The 24,062-nt window shown below is 36.2% G+C and overlaps 1 protein-coding gene across 2 annotated transcripts in view; it reads left to right on the plus strand.

Annotated features, from left to right (window-relative positions):
* Window positions 1-587: 587 nt before the first annotated feature.
* Window positions 588-24,062, plus strand: part of LOC131431762 (alpha-tocopherol transfer protein-like) — a 28,132-nt gene continuing 4,657 nt past the window's right edge. Inside the window, exons 1-2 of one of the 2 annotated variants that reach the window (XM_058597638.1) lie at window positions 588-842; window positions 18,100-18,277. The gene's annotated coding sequence lies outside the window, so the exon portion shown is untranslated. The remainder of the gene's footprint in view (window positions 843-18,099; window positions 18,278-24,062) is intronic. The other variant, XM_058597637.1, reaches the window with a different exon arrangement.

Genomic DNA, 24,062 nt, shown 5'->3' on the forward strand with positions numbered 1-24,062 from the left:
AACCATGTTCATCTCAGCATCGTGAATTATATTTCGCCCGTTTCATTGGATTAGCCGAAACGAGAACAAGTTGTTTATGGTAAAATCAATAATTGGATAAACGATACGAATTCTAATTAGTTGCTTTTCATCAGACTTTGAATTGACAATTACTACCAATCACTTGTATTTTATTTCTCTGTGTGTGTGAAATTTCTAATTACACTTAAGTTAATAGATACTAATATTAATGACTGACATATTTAAATTTAAATATTCAGTGTGAATTGAAATAGGTCCGGAATGAGGTCTAACACCTTCGAAACATGTGTGTGCATAATGCAGTGTACGAATGCGCTTGCAGTCGGAAAAACAGATCCACTACCCTTCGCTACAATCATCAGGTCATTCATTTGGCTAGCACAAACCAAAGCAAAACAAGGAAAACCAAAAGTGATTGGAATGAACTCGGATAGGCGTCTCTAAACGATCATGCAGACGACATACACGGCTAACCAACACTACTAAATACCTAATGTTGATAGCGTCGAACATGATACCGGTGAAGCACAATAGATCTAGCCGAGAAGTCTACCCGTAACACGGTTTACCATTAGTTAGTCTGAATGTGGCTTGCACGAAGCACGGTTCGCGTTTGAAGGCGTCGGTGTCGTTGCGTTGCGTTGCGCCGTTGACTAACCCGTTTACTACTAGATCGATTGCCGAAACCTTCGCCGTACATCAGAAATTGAGTTAGATAATCTCGGTGTTAGTGTGAATCAGAGTGAAACCACATTTCACAGACGGAAAACATAAAGTTTCGCATATCAGCTGCCAAAAAGTGGGAAATCCCGGGAAAAAAGGTAAACGCGATAAAGCAAACCTGAATATTTCTGTCATGTGGTATATTATCTAAGTGGGGATGAATGAATGGGTTCTACAGAGTGTTTAAATGCGCCGTTCTAATGGTTACAAACAAACCGGAAAAGTGAAAGTATTCCGTTGTGTAACATAATTTTGGGAGCACTCAGTGGCAGAAACACTTCGACGAAACGTGTTTGGATAAGGACGAGGAAAAACAAACAAAAGTGTGTCTATCGCGAGGAATGTCGTTACGTTCAAAACATCTCTGGTTTATCGACAAATATGACGCTGAAAAGTCGAAAACAATACTCTTTGCAATGCCACAAGAAAACAAAGGGAAGATTGTTTAGTTTCTCAAACTTGTTAAATGATCATAATAAAAAATTACAAAAACAGCCAAAATATTACGAAACGAAGAATGTCGTGATTGTAGAATTCCACATAATGATTGTCTTCCAGTCGTGATACACAAACTACTTACATGAGCCAAATGTAAAGAAAATTCCATCGTCTTACAAACATGAGCCTATAACAGGTTCAACAGCGAGGCATACATCAAACTTCTTGTTATTGGTAGACATCACGCTCTGTTCTGATGTAGGCTTTCATGCCATGACACAACGCAACTTCCAGATCAAGGTCTATGAGACCAACGCACTGTATAGGGTAATTAGCCCGAATCATTGACCAGCATCATTCAGCACTTCTTGGCCATTGGTATGTGCGCATGAAAACTGGGCAAACCGGACACGAAAGGATCGTAGGAGTGTTTTAAATTCACACAGCAATCGATGCCGCGAATCCTACACGTTAAATGAGTAAACAGTAATTTGTTTTAGTTCGATTACTTAAAATTTGACGAATGTTATTTACACAATAAATCATATTTACAGATGTCGGTAAAATTTGACTGACTTTCAAACAGCTGTACATTCAGTAATCAGTTCAGCAAAAAAATTTATTTGCTGGACGATCGGTAAATTGCACTAAACATGTCATAATTATACTGACTGGTAAATATATAATCGTAGTGAACGTAGTTAACTGTAATGTATTTATGTTTTTCGGTAAATTTTATTAAGAACCCGAAAAAATAAGAAATCACACAAATTAAATAAAAAATAAATCCTTCAATATTTTTTATCAACGAATGAATTTAATTCTGATTGATAAATTAATTACTTACTTACTGCCTAATTTTGATTATCCTATATATAGTAATCACCATTCATATCATCGTTATGTATCGTTGACGATCCGGATTCAGAAAAATGTGTTATCACCAGAAGAAGAACTGAAATATAAACTGTAAGCTGCATTGAAAGAATATATAATAAAAAACATGCCAACTATTAGGAAATATAACGAATTGAGCGTTCTCGTACAGTTTGTTTTATCGAAGTTTTGACTCCCGAAAATAAAACTGTTTGACAAATATCATTCGAACCGATGGAATCAGTAATATTAACTGAAATTCTTCATTATTATCAATTGATTCGATGAAAACTGGTAAAACTTTTACTGAATTGGGAAAAAGTTATGACACTTAGAAGTTTACAGATCATGTCAGTAGTATGAAAACGAATATTTTTATACGATTCGCCGAAATCCGTAACTTCATTGACTGTAAATTGGATAAATTTTACAGATCGTTCAAAGGAAATAATATTTTACAATTCGTTACCGTCAAAACAAATACTGAACACCCAAGAGGAAATTTTGTGTGTAAATGGCTTTGAGCAAATTTTTTTTAATGATTTCTTAACGTTCTAGATTTCAGAACTTTTTGGAGAAATTCAGGGAAAAATATTAAAAAGATGAAGCCTCGTTCTAGCAAAGCGAAGACTTGGTTTTCCATTCCTTCTATGGATTTCCGATCATCATATACTAACAAACAGAACTATATCTAACCATTTTCAATTTTTGATACTTGTTAGAAAATGTTGTTGTTTCAACGATTAACTGTATCATTATATCAGTATTCGTTGCGATACTGTCGTTCTGTTATAAACTTGTTACTGCTTGCAGAACGGGATTTAACCATTCTGTTTCTCGCCGTACCGAACAAGTCCGTGGCTGGCGCTACAGTGCTATTAAAGCTTGTTCGTGACAAAATCTGGACAGATTAATTTTGAAATAAAACAAATTTGCTGTTAGTTCAATTCAAAATGCATTTTTCATTCATTTAATTGTGCATTATTAGTCATTTTGAAATTAATTACAGATACTTAGTAAGGCTGCATTAAAAGAACTACGAACTTTTGAGTTTACTCCCGCCGTGAGAGTCTGTGCAGGCTTGTCTGAAACCGATTTAGCTGTTTTTATCCAAGATTTTCGAATTTTTGCCTTTCTCATATAGAAAGGTTATGCAATCACTATGAATACCGACTTTTGAACCGAGGCCCGGAGGGCCGAGTGTCATAAACCATTCGACTCAGTTCGTCGAGTACGCAAAATGTCTGTGTGTGTATGTGTCTATGTGTGTGTGTATGTGTGTATGTGTGTATGTAACGTTTTTTTGCACTAACTTTTCTCGGAGATGGCTGAACCGATTTTCACAAACTTTGATTCAAATGAAAGGTCTTGTGGTCCCATACAAAATTCCTGAATATTATTTGGATCCGACTTCCGCTTCCGGAATTATGGGGTAAAATGTGCAAAAAAAATGAAAATATGTTTTCTAGCTTTTCCCATAGATGGCGCGACCGATTTTCATAAACTTAGGTTCAAATGAAAGGTCCTGTGGTCCCATACGTAATTCCTGAATTTCATCTGGATCCGACTTCTGAATCCGGAAATATAAGTTAAAGTGTGTTAAAAATTGTATACCATCACAGAAAAGGGCGAAAATCCGTAAAAAGTTTTCTAAATCGACCTCAAATTTTCTCCAATCAATAGTTTTTATCAGTAGCTGGTCAAACAAACCGATTTCGGTTATTATTTTTAGGGATCGAGGAAACTTATTTTTAAGAATATCACAGTATTATATATGATGGTATGATTGATACGAGAAAGGCATCATTACACCACTAGGTGGATTAAAACAGGTTTTTTTATAGTTGTTAGTTGTAGCTTGTTGGAAGAATTCGTAGTGTCAGTAGAATCGTAGCACCAGTCATGCACTGGTTCTGTACACTCAGAATCGGCTGCGAAGTCTGTTGAAACAGAAGGTCAAAATCTACTACAGGAATGTAATACCAAGGCTTTGCTTTGTAGCTTGTTGTTTATGTTGCGGGAGTTCTCTCTCCTTCACGGTATATTTCCTTGTTTACCGTTCCGGTAATGGCGAAGCTTTGGCTTGCTCGACCACAGCTGCACATTGCCTGCCAAACCAAATATTTTTTAGAAAATTTGACCTTTTTCTTCGTCCTGAAATGCTCCTTCACGCCGTTCCGTTGCATGACAGTATAAACAGACGTTCCGGGAAGCTGCTCAAAGTCTTCCAGCACATAAGTTTCATCGTCCATTATCACGCAAGAAAACATCGTCAAGTATTCGCGCGGTACAACTTGTGAGCACGAGTCTCATTCTATTTATCTTTACGTTTCGGTATAGTTTTCACAGTGAACGACTTCATACATTGCCACAGTATGCATCGAAAGATCTGGTCTGTTCTGCGATATTTGCTTCACCATTGCGTCCTTCTGGTGTTTCCTGAGATCCGTTTTTGTTTCGCTCCCATCGTTTCTGACTGTTGTCAAACGTGTGTCAGAAGATTTAAAAAACGTTATGGACACTGCGTGCAGAAGAACCAAACATTTTTTGCAAGTTTCCTTACTGACAGATCCGAAGTTTCATTGCGAACGCACAAAATTACTTTTCTCACTTGCTCTTCTTTCGACGTCATCTTCGATCTAAAAGCTCGTAGTATCATTCATCAACAAAAATTGATATTTCAAGGGTTGATGAAGTATTCCTAGAGACATTCGTATTTAGGAGTATCCAGATTTGGTCGTCGAGATTAGAAATTAAATGAAACTCTGCTTATTTTTGTGGAAAACCGCATGTCGCATGTAGCTCCTTACCCCATTGGGTGAGAAACGATATAATATCCTTTGATTTTAGATCCCCATGCACAGATTCAACCATGTTTGGAGAACCAAAAACCTGGATACGTAGTTGCGTCAATGCGGGACATTTACCTATCAGATGATATGAAGTACCGTGATCGCCTTCAAAAATCACACGAATAATATTCAGCGAAGCTCGGAATACTGCAATGATGTTTCGGAAAATATAGTGGACATTTTGACATTTTTAGAATCAAATCTGATAAAAATGCTTTTGTCTGAGCACAAGTTTACAAGTTTCGCCAGTAAATGGCATGTTTGGATACAGCCCAAGAATGTGTTCTATCCAGCAAAGTGGTAAAGTGGCAACACCATTCGTACACGGAACCGCAAAACAACCTAATTTTAAATACATTTCACCCAATTTGGGGGTTCCGTTCAATAACCTATTTTTTGGTAAAGTGGCTATAGGTAGTTTCCGTAAGGCACGTGGAAAAAAATACTTAAAGATTAGTTATATCTACTCAATGGTAAGTTATATTTACTCTACAGTTGAGTCGTATTGACTTAATTTCAAGTTGGTGCGGTTTACTTAATTTTGCCTTATTGAATGAAACTCTCGCTGGTGTGGTGAGTGGTTTTGCTCTTTTTTATTTTAACAACAATGAAAGGAGCGAACGGAAGAAAAGATTCAAAAGAACTCAAAATTAAGTAAAAAGAACTCAAATAACAGGTAGTTTTTATTTTCCGTGTAGCACTAGCTCTAGTCAACTCATCAGCCCATTCATTTTCAGTAATACCAGAAAGGCCCATAAGAAGTAAACAGCAATTGAAATGGTGAGATCTTCGAGTGAAGTTAGACATGCAACCACTATCATTCGAACTGAGTACCTTTGAAGCTGCCTGACTATCGGAACAAAAATAAATTTGTTTACCGTAGATTCCGATGACGATTATGGTTCCATACATCCTGGAAAAAGAGTTTAAAAAACCCTTCTTAATCCACCTAGTGGTGTGATAATGCCTTTCTCTTCTTTGATAACAGTCTCATGAAAATATGTTTCATACTTTTATTAAATAATTTTGGATACTAATTTTGACACCAATTGATTCAGATTGATTCGAGTAGTTCACAAAAGCATGCTTCAGTGTTTATGTCACTCAGTCAGCATCATTTTTTTAAACTAGTGCTTGACATTTGCGAGGCTATTGGTATGAGAACAGTGATGCTAATCTAAAAAAGCCTTCTTAGTCCACTTAGTGGAATTTTCATATATCTTGAAAAATCACCATAGGGGGGAGTACATGAAATTTTCGAAATCGAAAAAAAAATTTTGATGCCAAAAGACTTAGAATTGCATGAAACGTCGAGATTTAGTGTCATCTCGAAAAAAAATTTTTTTTGAAAAAATTGACTTTTTGGGACTTGAAAATTTTTCTAAGTCCCAGAAAGTTGATATTTTCAAAAAAAATTTTTTTTTAGATGACACTAAATTTCGATGTTTTATGCAGTTTTAAGAGTTTCGGCATCAAAAAAAATTTTCGATTTTGGAAATTTCATGTACTCCCCCCTATGGTGCTTTTTCAAGATCGAAAATTGTCAAACCTTTACCACCGGGCAGCACCCCTTAAGCATGTCCGATTTAGGTTAAATTTTTCATTAAGGCTTCTTTCGAGGTGCTTAAACTTGTGAGCACTAGAACTTAACGAAAATAGAGGTGATCCCAAAATTTTGGCACCCTTATATATAAGAGCAGTAAAAATCAACGTTTTTTGTCGGTTACGTCACTTATACCATCATATATCTGGAACCAAAAGTCACAACCATTTGATCTTCGAACTTGATCAATTGCCCGACAGTATCTTTCAAACGAGCCCAAATTTCTTAAAATCGGATCAGCCATCTCTGAGAAAATTGAGCGCGTTCAAATACAACGCTTTTTGTCGGTTACGTCACTTATACAATCATATCTCCGGAACCAAAAGCCACAGCCATTTGATCTTCGAACTTGATCAACGGCCCGGCAGTAGCTCTCAAACGAGCCCAAGTTTGTTAAAATCGGTTCAGCCATCTCTGAGAAAATTGAGCGCGTTCAAATATAACGCTTTTTGTCGGTTACGTCACTTATACAATCATATCTCCGGAACTAAAAGTCACAGCCATTTGATCTTCGAACTTGATCAATGACCCGACAGTAGCTTTCAAACGAGCCCAAGTTTGTTAAAATCGGTTCAGCCATCTCTGAGAAAATTGAGCGCGTTAAAATAGCACGATTTTTGTCGGTTACGTCACTTATACAATCATATCTCTGGAACCGAAAGTCTCAGCCATTTGATCTTCGAACTTGATCAATGCCCCGACAGTAGCTTTCAAACGAGCCCAAATTTCTTAAAATCGGATCAGCCATCTCTGAGAAAATTGAGCGCGTTTAAATACAACGCTTTTTGTCGGTTACGACACTTATACAATCATATCTCCGGAACCAAAAGGCACAGCTATTTGATATTCGAACTTGATCAATGGCCCGATAGTAGCTTTCAAACGAGCCCAAGTTTGTTAAAATCGGATCAGCCATCTCTGAGAAAATTGAGCGCGTTCAAATACAACGCTTTTTGTCGGATACGTCACTTATACAATCATATCTCCGGAACCAAAAGTCACAGCCATTTGATCTTCGAACTTGATCAATGGCCTGATAGTAGCTTTCAAACGAGCCCAAGTTTGTTAAAATCGGATCAGCCATCTCTGAGAAAATTGAGCGCGTTCAAATACAACGCTTTTTGTCGGATACGTCACTTATACAATCATATCTCCGGAACCAAAAGTCACAGCCATTTGATCTTTGAACTTGATCAATGGCCCGATAGTAGCTTTCAAACGAGCCCAAGTTTGTTAAAATCGGTTCAGCCATCTCTGAGAAAATAGAGCGCGTTCAAATACAACGCTTTTTGTCGGTTACGTCACTTATACAATCATATCTCCGGAACTAAAAGTCACAGCCATTTGATCTTCGAACTTGATCAATGGCCCGACAGTAGCTTTCAAACGAGCCTAAGTTTGTTAAAATCGGTTCAGCCATCTCTGAGAAAATTGAGCGCGTTCAAATATCTTCGAAAAGTGCGCACACACACACACATACACACACACAGACATTTTCCGATCTCGCCGAGCTGAGTCGAATGGTATATAACACTATGGGTCTCCGAGGCTCCGTTCGAAAGTCGGTTTTTCCAGCAATTCTAATACCTTTCTATAGAGAAAGGCAAAAATAGTTAAGGGAGAGTGTTCGGTTACCGGCACCCTTTTATTTTTAGCTCATAACTTCTAACTTAGTGCACATTATGCGGACATCTGTACATCAATGGAAAGCTAAAGTCCCTGGCTAACAACTGATTAAGAGACTAAGTTGATTCATTTGATTGAAAAAAAAAATTGCTATCAATTTAGTAAAGCGATAAATTTTGGCCATTTTAAAAAAGGTGTTCGGTTACCGGCACCCCAAGAAAATTCGCTAAAAATGGAAAAATATAAGTAAAGAGTGCAGCTATTCAAAGAAAAAAACAGAATTTATTCTTCTTGGAAGCGTTTTTGACAAAAGTCTTCATTGTCTGATTGTGACTTCACCTTGGCTCTCTTGGTCGAATATTAGGATGGTGGCACCTTTGGTATTAATTTGGCCGGTCTTCCACGCTTTTTTTTGACGGAGCATCTGCTGCTAGATGTTTGTCTCGACAGCAGCCTGCATATCAGTGACAATTTTTCACGATTTGTCGAAAAAAATGGGGTGCAGGTAACCGAAATTTGTAGACATTTTGAAAATGACAAAAAAAAATCTTTGGTTGCGAAAACTTTGATAGCATGCGGTATTAAACCACGAAATAGATCTATTTCACCTCATAAATATTCAATCCACCCACCTTTCCGATTGATGCTCTTCAATTCATGATACTCCAAAAAAAGTAAAAAAAAAATTTTGAGTTGATATTCACGTAATTAAAAGTTATTTTGAACGCAGCAAAAAGTACAAGTGACTGTTTGCTTCGCAATTCAGCATAGAAAGATCGTGCTGCTATTACACACACATGACATTTGTCAGATTGACGCTATCTGCTTTCTGTCAAAAGTTACGGTGGGATGCCGGCAACCGAACACCTTCCCCTACGTACATCACCTTCATCAGACAAATACATCTGAAGTTCTGAAGAAACTGACATGAAAGTCCTTCGAATTCGAAAGTAACTTAATCTACTAGCTTTGTTGAGTGATGAAACGACGAAGTCTACAAAACTATTCCAATTCGTAGTTGAACGGTGGCTTCGCAATTTTGGAAATACCACAATTTGTGGTCAACAGGATTATATCAATTTCCCGTATAAATAAGGCATCTTTACTTCTAGATAGATTATAAGTAATTTATATTCATCAAAACTCGAATTTATGTTGATCAAAAACCATATATAATCGCCGTAAACATTTTGGTTTTTTGTTGCCGTGTTCATTACGAATTGTAAGAAAATTAAATATCTGAAAACTTAGACTTGCCTAAACTGTCAGTCTGTATTTTTTCTAAATTCCTGCGTAATTCTTATCCAAACGAAAACTCTTAGAAAAATGAAACTTACACTTGACGTAAATTCAATCATGCCGTAATTGACTGAGAGATCATGGAATATTACATCTATGAACATGTAAAATAAATTGCGCGTCTTTTTCCATGTCAATTTCAGCTAAATTAGCTGTGAAGTTGAGGGCATGACTCGTTTTTACATGCTTTGAATTGTAAATTTAGGTGAATGGAGACAATCGTTTTATGTGCGTCTATGGAGACATAACTTTTCATGATTTTTTTGAAGTGTGTATCACTTGAATTTGACACGAACGCTAAAAATTGAAATAAATGTTCGAAGGTTTAACCAATACGACAGAGTGCGTTCAAATTTTAATTGTCATGAACATGATACCAAACCTCAAAGAGAGAAAACACAACGCCACCAATTTTTGCGCCATTTTTTTCGGCACTCTAAAAAAACACAAAAAAATTAGGCATCAACTGCTTTCTACGTTTCCTGCATCGTAGGTTCAAACCCTTTAGTTCCATATCCGAAAGTCGGATTCTAATAAATTATTGGGACTAAGTTTGTGAAAATTGGATCAGCCATCTCCGAGATATGTACATTTTGCGGTCACGAAGAACTAATTCGAATGGAATATGGCTTCAAAGATCAATTTCCCCAGTAAACTACAGCCTTTCTACAATAGAGAGAGACAAAAATAGATTGCAATACACAGAAAGAAATAATGAAATTTACACGAGATGTAAATCAATAGTAACATGGAATAAACATGGGTTGAATCGAAGTTTTGATTGAAAACCTTCTTCGATGCAAAACTAAATTGAATTGCATTGAATTTTCAATGAATATAACTGTATCTTTCAATTAACGCTTATTTTGCGATTAAATTATATTGAAACGTACAGAATTGTAAAGTAATTTTATGTTTTATTATCTGCTCCAAATATGTGCATGAAAATAGATGTAAATTCACAAAATATTTTTTTCTGTGTAGTTCTCAACGATGAACCAATAGCGACCCTTACACGAGTCATTAAAAATGTCATTACTATAAAATAATATCATTTTAATGAACGTGTAATGGTGTACTAATGACGAGATTTCTAACAAATTTGAAATACATCATTACTTAGTTACATTAAAAATGACATTTTTAATGCTCGTGTAAGGGCCGCTATCACCCTGTAAGCTCTTCTGTCAAGCATATTGCAACCAGTCATTCAAACAAAACACTGTCTATTTGTAGAATTACTACAAGTGAGCGATGGAATGTGGTTTGAATACCTAATAGATTCGGTGCGGTAGGTAAAACCACGATGTAGTAAAATTCATATGCAATTATGTGGCATTACTACGATGCTCCGATACCACAGCGCAGTGTTGCGAGGTATTAGATTTTGTTCCGTGTCAAAATATTCGAGCACTGTGCTTTGAAACAAACAAGTTTTTCTCGTTTATAAGCATGCTTCTACCTGAATAGCTCAAGTAAGCATAGATATGATCAAATATGGCGTCGGTACATTGAAAGCCATACCACGACGAGACAAGTCTAATTAACATGACATGCCGACTTCTTAATAGCGATATCTCTTCATTTAAAAGACTGATTAGGATAAACAAAATCATGGTTGCACACAACGAAACAATATTTAATTATTAGAGAATTTTTGTTCCTAAACAACACAGCAGATAATGCTTGAAATTGCTTCTTGAAGACTCGGATATTTTTCAGGATACTGGAAATTTGAACACTCGCCCTTTAAAACAATTGAATCGATTAATTTGAAACTTTAAAGAATTGTTTCTACTTATTACAGCTGGTTTGGTAATGAAGGATTATGTATAAAAAACGTTATAGAAAGTGATAGAGTGAAAATTACTATTTTTGTTAGATACATTGGCCTAAAGGGTAAGATGCAAATTGTTTTCGAATTTTCGCGTCGATTTCATTATTCAGAGTCGACATCGTAACACTACAGTTGATATTTAAAAAATATTTGTTTCAACAATAGTTTTGACTCATCTAGACACAAATTGCAACACAACAATGCATATCTTGATTGTTTTCTATCATAAAATTGCCATTTTTGACAGTTTTCAGTTTTTGTTATTTTTCACTGCTTGTTTCGGTTGATTTCGATGCGTTTCTCGTTTTGTTCGAAACCATTTAAGAAGAAATTTACTCTTTTTTGCATCGTCGCTTTAAATGACGGTGTGCAATTTTAAAAACACTTTACCCTATAAAAGCACTATGAAATCCAATAGCAACCTATGGGACTATGAGATTTTTTATTTTATGACCTTATTTGACACAGACTCACCCACAAACATCGCTAAGCTCGATGAACTGTATCGAATGATACATAACAGTTATCCTTTCGGGCCATTTTTCACCATTATGAGAAAGGCAACGAGTTTACTTTTTTAGAAAAGCATCGTTATCATGATTTTGTAATAACACTAACAAGTAGGTACAAATTTAATATAAGACTTACAATTTTACATATTTTTCGCCTGAAAAATATAGATTTAAATGTGACCACCCTGCACGCTATACGAAATTCAACAAAGCACGCTGCGAACGAAGCAAAGCCGCACGTACCGACACGTACCAGTTTCGCATCGTCATTTTGAATGACGATTTGAATGTTTTGACACTCATCGCTCTATAATTTCGGAACCGGATGTCGGATCTGGATGAAATTGCACAGTATATTTTGAAAGAATGAGAACTTTAATTTGAATCATGATTCATGAAAATCGGTTTAATCGTTGCTGAAACAGTGAAGTGAGTTCCGTTTTTAGAGCTTTTCTTCACTATTCTCGGTGTTTCGGAAGCGGAAACCGGGGACTAGTAATCCCAAAGTAGTTTTATATATTCACTAACTAATATGATCTACAAACTAGATGAATTTAACAATAAGTTTTATAAAAATGTGCACATCGTTTCGCCATTGCTTGTGGAAAAATACTCATGATCAAATTTTCACTAATCGCACTGTAATACCGAAAGTCGGATCTGGATCAACTTTGCGGGGACTTTTTTAAAGAATTTCAAGTCCTTTTATTTACTTCTTAGGTTGTGAAAATCGCTCCAGAAATTTCCGAGAAAATTGAGTGGGCATTTATTCATCAATTTGCACATATTTTTTTGTAATTTCCTTAGAACCGGAAGTTAGATCCAAATGAAATTAAGGAAAATTGTATGAGGCCATAAGACCTTTTATTTGAATCTAAGTTTGTGGAAATCGGTTCAGCCATCTCTAAGAAAATTGAGTGACATTATTTTCACATACACACATACATACATAAACACACATATACACACAGACATTCTGTGATCTCGACGAACTAAGTCGAATGGTATATGACATTCGGCTCTCCGGGCCTTGGCTGTAAAGTCGGTTTTCACAGTAATTGCATAACCTTTCTATATGAGAAAGGCAAAAATAACAGAATATTGCTTGTGTATGTTTCTAAGTAACATCATTGCTTTGAAGTTGACGAAAGACTACGGCTTTGTTTTCTATGTAGGGGTGCCAAATTAAAATTCCGCTAAATTAAACTGTACAAAATGTCATTTTTTAGCATTTACAGTTCGACCAACCATATCTTGGATATCATTATACCATTATTATAATGAATAATGTCTAATTTTCCCTGTTTTTAAAGCTATGACTTCCCCTAACAGAGATGATAATTTTGTATAAATAAATTCACTCTGGAATTCGCATAGCTCATAGCTACTAATTAAATACCAAAGTGATAGTTTTCATTACTACGGCAACTTATTTGTGACTAGTTTGCAACAAGAAATTTGAGTGATCATCTAACCAATAGTTGTTCTAACGGTGAAATGTTATGCTGAAATAACTAATCTTTTCAAAACATGAAAACAACTTGTTTTCAAGCAAACTTCACACTTAGAAAAAAATCGTGTAAACTTACATCTCTTTAGATGGCACATAAAAGAAGCGTCACAATTCTCTTATATTTATATCTCAAAGCAAGTGAAAATGAGTAATATCATTAACTGAACAGCTAGTTTAGCTGAAGTTGACATCGAAACAGACTCAATATTAATAATTCTCTATCATCATCCAAGAAATTACGACATGTATGAGTTTACGTCAAATGTAGGTTTCATTTTTTCTAACAGTACAGTTCAACTTTAGTCAACAACTTTTTTCGGTTTTTAACGATAACAAACTAACTAAAGATTATAAGACGAGAAAGAATATGAAATTATAGAGCCATAGTACTCAAGGAAGAGCAAGGATGTGAAGAATAAAGTGCGGAAAAGTGAGACGTGACAAGGGTCATTTAAGTAAGCTGAAGGCTTCTCGTATCTAAACTTTTACCTTCTACCAGAGGAGTCGAACTTACGTAGTCAACAACGACATTGTAAAATCTGAATAATCCCAAAATGCTTTTCTATAAATAATAAAAAAGCAGAATATTATTTGAAATAACAACCTACGATACGATGTGCATAAATTGTAAGTTATAATCTTGTGATATATATGTTACTGCTATATCAATTCACAGTAACGATTTGCACATACGGCTACATGTTCATAATGGTTTCGCAACGTCAAATAAACTTATTTTCAACTAGTAGCTAAAAGCGTTGCAGTAATTAAATATATAGGGGAGATCGAGGCTAGACCGAACACAGGGTTAAACCGGGCAACTTAAATATCTTATAAAGCAGCAATTGTTTCGATCGAAGGATTGACTTTGTAATCGCGTTTTCATGTGACAGATAGGCGTAAGTTACTTGGATGACGCTGAGCCAACTCAGTTTGGCGCCAATCATGTTTGTGTCAAAACGTGTACGTTTTTTATTGGATTTTGTTTTTTTTTATTGTTTAATTTCTGTGTGTTGCTTTTAAATGTTTATTTTATGCTCTGGTTATTGTTTTTAATGTTTATTTTGTGCTGTATCCAGTGATTATTCAGTGCTTTCGATTACGTGGAAAATAAAATTATTATTGTGCCTCGAAAATGAGTTGTCTGTGCAGGGCTAAATCGGAAAAAAAATGTGGGGCTCTACCGGGCACACAATTTTCGACTTGAAATTCTTTACGGATTCCTGAAACTTACCTAAATATTGATATTTATATTTCCATTCTATTTCTTATCGCTTATTAACTAGACTTACTATAAATGTAGCAAAACAATTTTCAATAAAGACCCTAACGCCAGTTTCAACATAAATTATGTGGTACTGCAGAGCGTCAAGTTTCGAGACAATACCTAGATTCCTACCGAGCAGGGTTATGTCTCACGCAAGGTTGAAACCAGCAGACAAATCATTCTAACATGGTTTCATTACTTTTGAGCCCATAAAGTCATCTTAAGATTTGACGCCCTAATGTTTTCGTTCTTCATATTTGTGTAAAACTTTATAACCCGGTTTAGCCCCGCGGTTCCTAATTATTGTATTTTGGGTTGGTCACTTCATTGTAATTTGGTACAAAATTTAATGCATGTTTTTACAAGTTACAAAATGGGAATGGTAGCTGAAAGTTGAAACTACACAACGGTATAGATAAATTGGGTGAAAACCAAAGTCTAATGGGTGTTTTTTTCAATTTCCACAAAGTGTCCGATTTCACCCCAGAGGATGTCTAGTTTAGCCTTGCAGTTTCTGAAGTTTTGGAGTTTTGGGTTGGTCACTTCATCACGACTTTTTTATGGATATTAATACACATTTTTCCAAACAACAAATTGGGAATCGCAGCTGAAGGTTGAAGCCTAGCCCCGTTCTTCCGTATGACCAAAAGATATACCCTGAAAATAGAATAACTATATGTTAACAAATAATATTATGAAGAAACATTGCTGTCACCTTTTTTCAACCAGTGTAACATACAAAAAACACATGAAACTGTTTTGATTTCGCACTTATCAACGGGGGTTTGAGCAAACCTGATATAAAAACCAGGTTCGAAACTGACTCGATTTTCTGTAAGGGTAACTGGATAAGGTTTGGCATCAAGCGAAAACGACATAAGTGAACAAAAACGGGTAACATATTGCGCACACATGCTTAACTAATGCCATTTTCGTTTATTGATCAGAGTAACTAAGAAAAAAGTAAGAAAGTAATAAATCGGTTGCTACTATAGGAACAAGATATTCAAACACTGTAACCTGTTCTTGTTTGGCGAAGACAACTTTTATCTAAAAGTATACAACGCCTTACACATCTACAACTTATTTACATTTAAAAGCGATTCTTTCAGTTATGCACTTTCCTTTGTAGCTGGTCTATATCATAGTATTAATTATGCCATTCCAGTCACATATTGGTTGGCAGATTGTCAAAAATGTCATACATGAATGCATTTGACACGAGCTTTGAAGTTTGGAATTCAATTAGAAAAAAAAGCTAACAATATGAGCGCATTGTGATAACGCACGTGTCACTCTAATGCAAATATTTTTTATTTACAAATAAGATTGCATTACTCAAAGAAAAAAACTAGCATACATGTGTCGATCTCGAAGAAATAACTCGAGTAACATGTGTAACTCAATAAAATTGCCATAATCTTCATTTCAATTCTGTTTTAAATGATTCAGACTATCAGTCTTGTATATTTGCTACCGCAAACGAACTGAGGCCCCATTCCTTCAGTTCGTCGTTAAGAAGCTACGTCTCACCACTTGACCGAGTTCAATTCTTTCTTAGGCCCTTAATCCACAAATTAACCTGGGCCTCCTTCGACGTAGTTACACCACAGGGAAACGTCATTATTTATGGTATAATAATAACCTATCAATTATGAAAGTAAAATATTTTGCCTTGGCGAAAATCTGAGATTCAAAATTTCCCATGTTTTGAATTCGTCGGACAAAACGAACTGCATATTGAACCGGATATAATTTCAAAGATCTTCTGCACAATCTTCCAGAACCTAACCGGTTTGGGAATCAGAATCTATCGTGAAATGTATTCGAAACAGGTAAATCGCCGAATTAACATTTGCATCGATAGGAGCATCGGTTCTGTATAATCAGCTAAAACTGTCTCACACGGTATACATGTGAGACACACGTAGATCCAGATTTGTTTCCATTATAATTTCCGAATATTTTTTTTAATTATATCTCAAAAGCTTGAAGTGTGAGTGACGTTCCAACAGAATTAACTAATAACTAAGATCCTGTAAGTTAGGTAATGATGAAACGCTGTTTTTCATTCGCACAATTTGTAACAAATCCTAGGACCTTGTTCGAAAAATTAATGCTCCACTCTATTAAAAACTATTCGAATTCTAAATCATTTGCTGCTGTTTTCATAAATCTAATTTCCAATTGTAATAGATTCCACTGGAAATAATATTTTCACTTGATTACTTTCCAAGAAAAAATCTCTTTCAAAATGAATGATAATAACAAAACAATAATGTTCATTACCATAAAATTATAGATTTATAGTAATTGAAGTCAATCACTAAATGATGAGTTGAGAATTATTGAACTGAGCATTCGCATCTCAGAGCACTCGGTAGGTTGAAGTAAGGGGGTTTACACAAATCAATTCCAGTCAGCTAGTTGTCACTTAATAGTGCCTGCTGATAGTGATTAACGAGTTTTTAGTAGGTAAAATGCTTTAAAGAAACACTGATAATTCAACAGATTTAAAAATATACTCAATTTATTCTTACCCAACCTCAAACAACGAGTACGTTTTCTGAGAGTTTGATTCCATCTAAACAACATTCGCCTAGGTAAAGCAAAAATCGACACGAAATCTAGGTATTAATGATGAACAGTCGTAAGTAATGGTAAATAAATTAGACATGCTAATTTCATCGGTACCTAAAGGTTGCGAATGTAAAGTAATCATTGACCCAACGGTGACGCGTAGCACGGTAGCAGGCGTAAATATTGTAAATCACATTGATTGTTGATAACACTAGCACAACACCATTTTGGTCACGACATTTTTTCTGAATTGCCTCTTTTTTAGGGAAATCAATATGAGTATGAGTTTACCGTTACAAATTTGGATTTGTCGTGAGTGAGAGACTGAAATTAGAACATCTATACATTGGGGTTTGTTTTTACACAGCGAATACGCACCGCGTGTGAAGCCGCGCAAAAACAACCGCTTAACTTCGGAAATCCGCGTAAAAACGACTGCGTAACTTCTAAAATCTGCGCAAAAAAAGCCGCAAAACTGAAGAATTTATTTTTTGATGTCAAATATCTTAGGTATGCATGAAACGTCCATATCTGGTGTAATATAAAAAATTTTTTTAGAAAAATCGATTTTTTGGGTTAAGAAAAATTTTAGATTTCCGATATCAAATTTTTTTTGATGCCAAATGTCATAGAAATGCATGAAACGTTGATTTCCGAAATTGAATTTTTATCTTAGAAATGCATGAAACGAACGACCAGATCTGTTGGAATCTCAAAAAAAAATTCCCAAAAATTATATCGCTTACTCCTTCAAAACCGTCGTCTATGGCAGAAAAATTCGATATGCCGGAGATTTTTGCAGACAAAATAAGGCACTTCTAGCTATTAATCAACATTTTAAAGATATATAATTGAATATACATGGCTATGAACATTCAAATCAATCCGTAGAAATATTTCCAATCAATGGGTGATATAATATTACTGATTCAAACTAATTTTTACAAATCAGTTGTCGTATGTTCGAGCCTCGACCTGGAAGGATTCGTAGTGTCAGTAGAATCGTAGCACCAGCTATGGACTGGTTCTGTACACTCTGAATCGGCTGCGAAGTCTGTTGAAACAGAAGGTCAAATTCCACTACAGGAATGTAATACCAAGGCTTTGATTGAAACTAAACTGACTGAGCGGTAAGTGTTCAAAAGCTGACCACATGTCTACTTATATTTACTCTTGAATTTCTAATTTGCACCCCTAAGAAAATAAAGATGTGTTCCACATAAAACAACGCAAAATTGAAGAAATTTTATTTTTGATGCCAAATGTTTTAGAGATGCTTGAAACGCTGTAGTGACGCGGTTTTTTTGCATCTTGTGTAAACCAAAAAATTCTTTTTTTTTATAGAAAACTAAGTGTCAGAAGGTTGACTTATATTTTTCGGTATAACACCAGATCTCGACGTTTCATGCGTTTCTAAGACAAAACAAAAAAACCGAAAAACTTTGAAAATTCGCGTAAAAATCGCGTATCTCCGGAAATCCGCGTGAAAAAAGACCTCAGCGTATTTTTGTTGGAAAACTCTTAACGCAGGTTAATTTAGGAAAATCTATCGGTTAGTTTGAGAATTTAAGAACTTCCACTGGTTCTTTTTTGCAGAGAGTATAAACTCTCATTTTAAGAGCTTGAAAACTATTATTGAAGAAGAGGTAATGAAAACGGATGCATGCTTTTATTAGTAACACATGGGCTGAAAAGTCCCGGGCTCAACAAAGAGAACACGATTTTTTTGGTTCAAAATTAACTTTATTCATCAACATAATCTCCATCAAGAGCAACGCAATCATTCCAGCGCCGCTCTAATATTTCAACATAACTTTTGTAGAACGATTTAACTTTTGCCTCAAAATAAGCTTCAGTTTCAGCGATAACCTCTTCATCCGTGCGAAATTTTTTACCGTTGAACATGTTTTTCAGGTCTGTGAACAGTCAGTATTCGCTGGGAGTCAAATCTGGCGAACACGGTGGGTGTGGAAGCAATTCGAAGTACAGGGTGATTTTTTAAGAGCTTGAGAACTTTTTTAAACAATAAAACGCAAAAAATTTGCAAAATCTCATCGGTTCTTTATTTTAAACGTTAGATTGGTACATGACATTTACTTTTTGAAGATAATTTCATTTAAATGTTGACCGCGGCTGCGTCTTAGGATGTCCATTCGGAAAGTCCAATTTTGGGCAACTTTTTCGAGCATTTCGGCCGGAATAGCCCGAATTTCTTCGGAAATGTTGTCTTCCAAAGCTGGAATAGTTACTGGCTTATTTCTGTAGACTTTAGACTTGACGTAGCCCCACAAAAAATAGTCTAAAGGCGTCAAATCGCATGATCTTGGTGGCCAACTTACCGGTCCATTTCTTGAGATGAATTGTTCTCCGAAGTTTTCCAACTTTTCTAGGGCCCATTCACTGAAAATTCGACGTTGTGGCAGATCGTTCGGCTTCAGTTCTTGCAGGAGCTGTATTTTATACGGTTTTACACCAAGATCTTTGCGTAAAATCTTCCATGTGGTCGAATAACACAAACCCAATTGCTGCGAACGGCGACGAATAGACATTTCACGGTCTTCAGCAACACTCTCAGAAACAGACGCAATATTCTCTTCTGTACGCACTGTACGCATTCGTGTGGTTGGTTTAATGTCCAATAAAGTAAACTGAGTGCGAAACTTGGTCACAATCGCATTAATTGTTTGCTCACTTGGTCGATTATGTAGACCATAAATCGGGCGTAAAGCGCGAAACACATTTCGAACCGAACACTGATTTTGGTAATAAAATTCAATGATTTGCAAGCGTTGCTCGTTAGTAAGTCTATTCATGATGAAATGTCAGAGCATACTGAGCAAATAATAATGCATGAAAATCATAACCTCAAAAAATCTGAGCAAATACTAATGCATGAAAATCCTAACCTCAAAAAAATCACCTTTTACAATTCATGTAGCTTTGTCATTGTTTTGATTGACTTGTGATACGGTGCCATATGCACTCGTTTCTTTGCAATTTCAGCCTTCAAACACTGCGATAACGCTATATAATATTCTCTGTTAATGGTATTTCCTTTCTCAAGACAGTCGATTAATATTACACCACGCACATTCCAAAATACCGAGGCCATAACCTTTCCAGCCGATTGTTGTGCTTACGGGCGCCTTGGACGAGGTTCACCAGTTGCTGTCCACTCAGATGACGGTCGGTTTGATTCCAGAGTGATAAATCCATGTTCCATCCATTGTCACACAGAAAAAACCTGTTTTAATCCTCCTAGTGGTGTAATGATGCCTTTCTCATATTACTCATTACATCATATATATTACCGTGAAATTCGCAAAAACAACTGTTCATTGAATAGAGATAGGAAAATTTGTTCGGACCTAATCTCACAAACTCTACAAAATCTGTTTACCCTGTAGTTCCGGAAATAGTATCCACAACAAACTGTAAGATTATTCCTTTGAACATTGAAGTTTGTGAAAATCGATGTGTAATTTTCCATCTTGGAGAAAGTTTGATGATTTGCAGTTTTCAATCACCATTTCGAATTCTTTCGAAACAGGCTTCATATGACCGGATTAGCCAAAGTTGATTAGTTTGCCAGCAACCAATATGACCTACAAATTGGAACAGTTTTCAACCCAGTTAAACCTAGACTCATCTCATGCTCTATTTTGATTGAACCATTTAAACGAAATTTAACAAATGAAACGAACCTATTTTTGTTACTTCTGAATATGTAAGTCAAGCTAAACAGCATGAATCAGCCCTACCGGCTGTGAAAATTGCATATTTTTTTCAAATAAAGTCAATTCATTGACATGGTTTTATTTATTTTTATATAATTTATTTTACCCCGGCTTTACATTATTTTATTCCTTCGGTCGCACTTATAAAATAGAAAACAAAATTGAAAACCGCAGCACCGTCTTTTACCAATATCACACACTAGTAGTAGACATCCGTAACCGTTTCGTTTTCTTTATAGCGTGTACGAAATAGAACAAAGCACGCATCCTTCGTTTTGTGTTTTCTTCTTCCACGTGACACAGTATTGTATTGTCATTCTATATGCCAATTTGAAAGCTTCGACACTCATTGCCCTGTAACTGCGGAACCGGAAGTTGGATCCGGATGAAATTTCACAGTAGCTTCAAAGATAATATGAGCTTTAATTTAAACCACGATTTGTGAAAATCGGTTCAAGCATCGCAGAGAAATCGAAGTGAATTTTTTTTGGAGTTTTTCATCATCACTTTCGGTGCTTCCGGAACTGGAAAAGGGGGAACCAGTAGCGCCGGATTAAGTTTTTATGCCCACAAACTAACAAGCTCTGCCAACTAGAACAATTTATCACGCTTTAGTTCCGGAACCGAAAGTTGGGTCCAGATAAAATTTTACTTATCTTGTAAACTTTTTCTCAATTTTTCACATATTACCATATAACTCCGGAACCGGAAGTTGGATTCAAATGAAATTCAATAGCAGGTTATGGGACCATAATACCTTTAATTTGAAATTTGGTTTGTGAAAATCGATTCAGCCAGTTCTGAAAAAAGTGAGTGCATATTTTTTCCATTTTTATTTTGGACATATCAACCTATATCTCCGGAACCGGAAGTCGGATCGGAATGAAATTCAATAGCAGCCTATGGGAACATGAGACCTTTAATGAATCATATTTAGTGAAAATCACACACACGCGCGCGCACACACACACGCACACACACACAGAGAGAGAGAGAGAGAGAGAGAGAGAGAGAGAGAGAGAGAGAGAGATTTGCTTAGTTCGTCGAGCTGAGTCGAATGATATATGGTTTCAGAGTGATTGTACAGCCTTTCTACATGAGAAATTTTGAATTTTTCAATTTTACAGGTGACTGATAAATATGATACAATTCACTGCTCAGAATCATCAACACGTTCTCGTTTTTGGTCAACAGTGAGCAAACGCGGCACCCACTTTGAACAGAGCTTTCTCATAGTGGAATGTTAATGCAATATAATGCCAACAATTACATTTGATATCTTTAGCTAACTCACGCAACTTCACTTTTCGATTATTCAAAACGATTTTGTGGTTTTTTATGGTTTCTGGTTCTACCGTTTAATTTGGACGTCCACACTGAGTTCTGCATCATCGGTGTCTCTACAACCACGTTTTAAATTATCCAACCAACGTTTTATTGTTGTTTCTGATGGAGCAGAGTCTTCATGACACTTTTCAAGCCATTGCTTCGCTTGAACGGTATTTTTTCCATAAAAAAGCAGCGTAAATTTTAAACACGAAATTGTTTTTGATCCATTGACAATAACAAAAATAGCGTCACTCTCAGCACAATAACTCACAAACTGATGAATAGAATATCAAGGAATTTAACAGCTGTCTTTCAAAGGTTAGTATTAACTGAAAAAAGATGACTGCATTAACCGTAGCGCCATCTACAGGGTCCGCCATGCTACTTTTTTTTTTAAACATGCAATAAAACACAAACGATTCATCCGATTTCAAAATTTATTTTTTCATTATCAAGTACAATCCTTCCGTTTAATTATGGAATATAATTTCATTCAAATGGCTGCCTCGGCTGGCCTTGCAGTACGCCATACGGTCGGTCCAGTTTTTTAGTACATTTTCGATTGTATGCAGCTTTATTTCAGCAATGGCTGCACGAATGTTGTCCTTAAAGACTTGAATTGTCTCTGGCTTGTCCACATAACATTTATCTATGACAGTCCCCCAAAGATAATAGTCTAACGGCGTCAAATCACAGCTCCGAGGCGGCCAAACGACATCCGAATTTCGACTGATAATTCGATCTTCGAAGACTGTGCGCAGAAGATCGATCGTAGCGTTGGCTGTGTGGCACGGAGCGCCGTCTTGTTGGAACCAAATGGTGTCCAAGTCTTCCTCTTCAAGTAACGGGAAGAACCAATCGCTCATCATGACTCGCCATTGACCATGGCGGCAGCTCCTGCCTCATTTTCGAAGAATGCCGACACCAAAATCCGTACCAAACCGTCACTCTCTGAGGATGCATCGGCTTCTCCATAATAACGTGCGGGTTTTCCGTCCCCCAGATGTGACAATTTTGCTTATTAACATACCCGCCGAGATGAAAATGTGCCTCATCCGAGAAGATGATTTTTGGACCAAAATCAGCGTCTTCTTTAAGCTGATCGTAAGCCCAGCTTCAAAGTAAAACTGCACTATTTTCACGCGTTCCTAAAGCGTATACACAACCATTTTCGTTCAGCGAAAGGATAAAACTAAATTTCTGTCAAATCAGAAGTGACATTAAGGTTACCAATGTCGAAATAACCGCTAGTTCAAAAAAAATGTTAGATGGCGGACCCTGTATGTGCTAAACCTGGGACTTTTCAGAACGTGTGTTATAAGGTCTCCAGATTTGATTCATTATTAACTTTTTCCTGTTAGAGTTTTTTGCTTAATTCTTTTCAAGCAAAGGATTAGTTCTTTTTCCTCACAATGTAAACATTCGGTTTCATAAACCGATTTTTATTTAGAACAAGCGTCGTCACTAATACATCCAACGCTTTGTATTCGTATGGGCTCCATTAGAATATTCGCCGTGCCAAGAAAAAATTTTTGCATAAAATTTTTCGGTAGTAGTTCATGTAAACCAAAATCATACATCCGTTGAAAAAGTCGTCTATTGTCGTTTTTCATTAATTCCACTCGCTCGGTGCCCGTGTTTTGCCCTGGCAGCCGATCAATAAAACGGTTTTGTAAGGTTTGATTTGCACGCTTGCTGCTCGGAAAAGAAAACGAGTTGCCCGCGAATTGCCCCGAAAGTGCATTGTTTCATGCGGTGCAAATCAATGAGACACAGTGCGCCTGTTTCGATTGCCCGACAGCACGAAAAGTGCACGAATCGAGCAAAACGCTCCCCTCGTGTTCTCAAT

Source organism: Malaya genurostris, chromosome 2, assembly GCF_030247185.1.
Source record: "Malaya genurostris strain Urasoe2022 chromosome 2, Malgen_1.1, whole genome shotgun sequence".
NCBI classification, from domain to species: domain Eukaryota; kingdom Metazoa; phylum Arthropoda; class Insecta; order Diptera; family Culicidae; genus Malaya; species Malaya genurostris.